The sequence below is a fragment of the Suncus etruscus genome, chromosome X (assembly GCF_024139225.1).
Source record: "Suncus etruscus isolate mSunEtr1 chromosome X, mSunEtr1.pri.cur, whole genome shotgun sequence".
Classification (NCBI taxonomy): Eukaryota; Metazoa; Chordata; class Mammalia; order Eulipotyphla; family Soricidae; genus Suncus; species Suncus etruscus.
In genome coordinates this window covers 81,457,205-81,459,308 of record NC_064868.1, presented here as the reverse complement: position 1 = coordinate 81,459,308, position 2,104 = coordinate 81,457,205, and the positions used below count along the sequence as shown (strand labels likewise).

General features: G+C 34.2%; 1 pseudogene; it reads right to left on the bottom strand.

The window, feature by feature from the left end:
- Positions 1-1,506: 1,506 nt before the first annotated feature.
- Positions 1,507-1,624, bottom strand: LOC125999898 (uncharacterized; annotated as a pseudogene).
- Positions 1,625-2,104: the final 480 nt, after the last annotated feature.

Below are 2,104 nucleotides of genomic sequence, written 5' to 3'. Positions count from 1 at the left end.
AATAAAACCTGTTCATCATTTTCTTGCAGGAGTTATATAAGTAAAATCATATTTATTAACACCAAGCATGACAAAAATTGATATATGATATAGTAGATACTAAAGAGGTATCTATAGTATAACAAATTCAGTAAGATTTTATAGTGGCATTGAGAAATGCCTATGGAAAGAAATCTTGTACAGAAAACTATATATTAATTGATGAAAGTACAAACATTGTCCCCCAAATATTTTTAAATTATAGTGATGTTAATTTTTCCAGCCTCTTCTTCCTAGATTATACTCTAAAAATATTTTAGCTATTGCTGTTCTAATAGTGTGAAGATAAATGTTCATGCAATGTGATTGTCCTCAAGAAAAAGTCACTGCAACATCAATCATCTCTTTAGTACATTGGTTTTCTTCAATTCAAATTCTACTGATACAGCTATGAAAATGGTACAGCCCTGTACCGGGAAACATGGTCTTCATGGGTTCTAAGAAATAAAGAATTTTAGTAAGCAGCTCTTATGCCATGTGAGACTCTCAGAGAGACTGTTGTGAAACAACCTCTCACAATCTCTAGACAGTCCTAGACACACATACTGTTGACTTCATTCCAAACTCCACATACTCTGAGCATAGAAAAATAAATGCTTCGGTTAAGGTTCAAAGTCACAGAATTGGTCTCACAGAATTCTTTCTTTTTGCTTCTTTACTAATTGGAAAGAAAGTTTTCCAATTTAAATAGTCCGTAGGCAGTATGGAATGGAAAAGTTCCCTATAAGGAAAAATATGTGAATATTTTTCACATATTTGAATCTTCTCACTTAAGATATCAAAGTAAGTTATAAAATATATAAAAATAATGATATTAAAATGATTTAATTTTTATTTAGTCTGTGAAACTAAATTACTCATGTTTTACACGGTATCTATATCATTTTACACTAATGATACTTCGGTCTACTTCACTGAAAAATCACTTCACCTTATAACAAATAGTATCTGACTTAGACTTCTAGATAAATTTTCATGTTAAAATATAATTTGCTTTTCCCCATATTTTCTTTATTTCCAGTGCATGACTATACATGACAGTGCTGTGATATTGAACGCCTTTAGACAATCAAAAAAGACCAACAAGCCTATGGCAGAGAGAATTTGCATGGCATTTTTTCAGACAATGCTGCTATGATGATTGAAAATAAGCTTAACCTGTTTATTCGAACTGTAGTGGCACCCAGAAATTTCCTGTTACCTGTTTATTCGAACTGTAGTGGCAACCAGAAATTTCCTGTCAGTCTTTATTGTTTTGGATTGCTTGTTTGGTTTTGGTTTGAGTGCCTATACCAGGCAATGCTCCAAGAATACTGCTGATTCTGCACTCAGAAATTATTGCTAATGGTGTTCTGAGGACCATGTGATGATGCCTGGGATCAAACCCAGGAATTATATATGCACCCCGTATGCAAGGAAATCGCCCTATTCACTGAACTCGGTCTCCTGCCTCTCCTGTTAGTCTTTTTTTGGGCCCCCATTCACAATAGAGACCAGGCAAAGGGCCTGGAGTGCATTTACTGGACTTCCTCTTTCTATTACAGTCATTGTAAAGAACACAGCCTGTGGTAAGCATTGGGAGGCCTTATCTTTTATTTTTGTGATTTTATATATATATATATATATATATATATATATATATATATATATATATATATATATACCTTCACCAATGCAACATTCCCATCACCAATATCCCAAGCGTCCTTCCTCCCCACCCCACACCGGCCTGTACTCTAGACAGCCTTTCTACTTCCCTCATTCAGTCACATTTTGATATAATAGTTCTCAGTGTAATTATTTTTGTGACTGCACTAAACAATCCCTGTGGTAAACATCATGTCAGGAGCTGGACCCTCCAGTACTCCTCTATCTCTGAGAATCATTACACAATTGTTTTTCATTTTTCCTAAAACCCATAGATGAGAGAGACCATTCTGTGTTTTTATCTCTCCTGCTGACATATTTCACTCAGCATAATAGATTCCATATACATCCATGTATAGGAAAATTTCACTACTTCATCTCTTCTGATAGCTGCATAATATTCCATTGTATATATGTA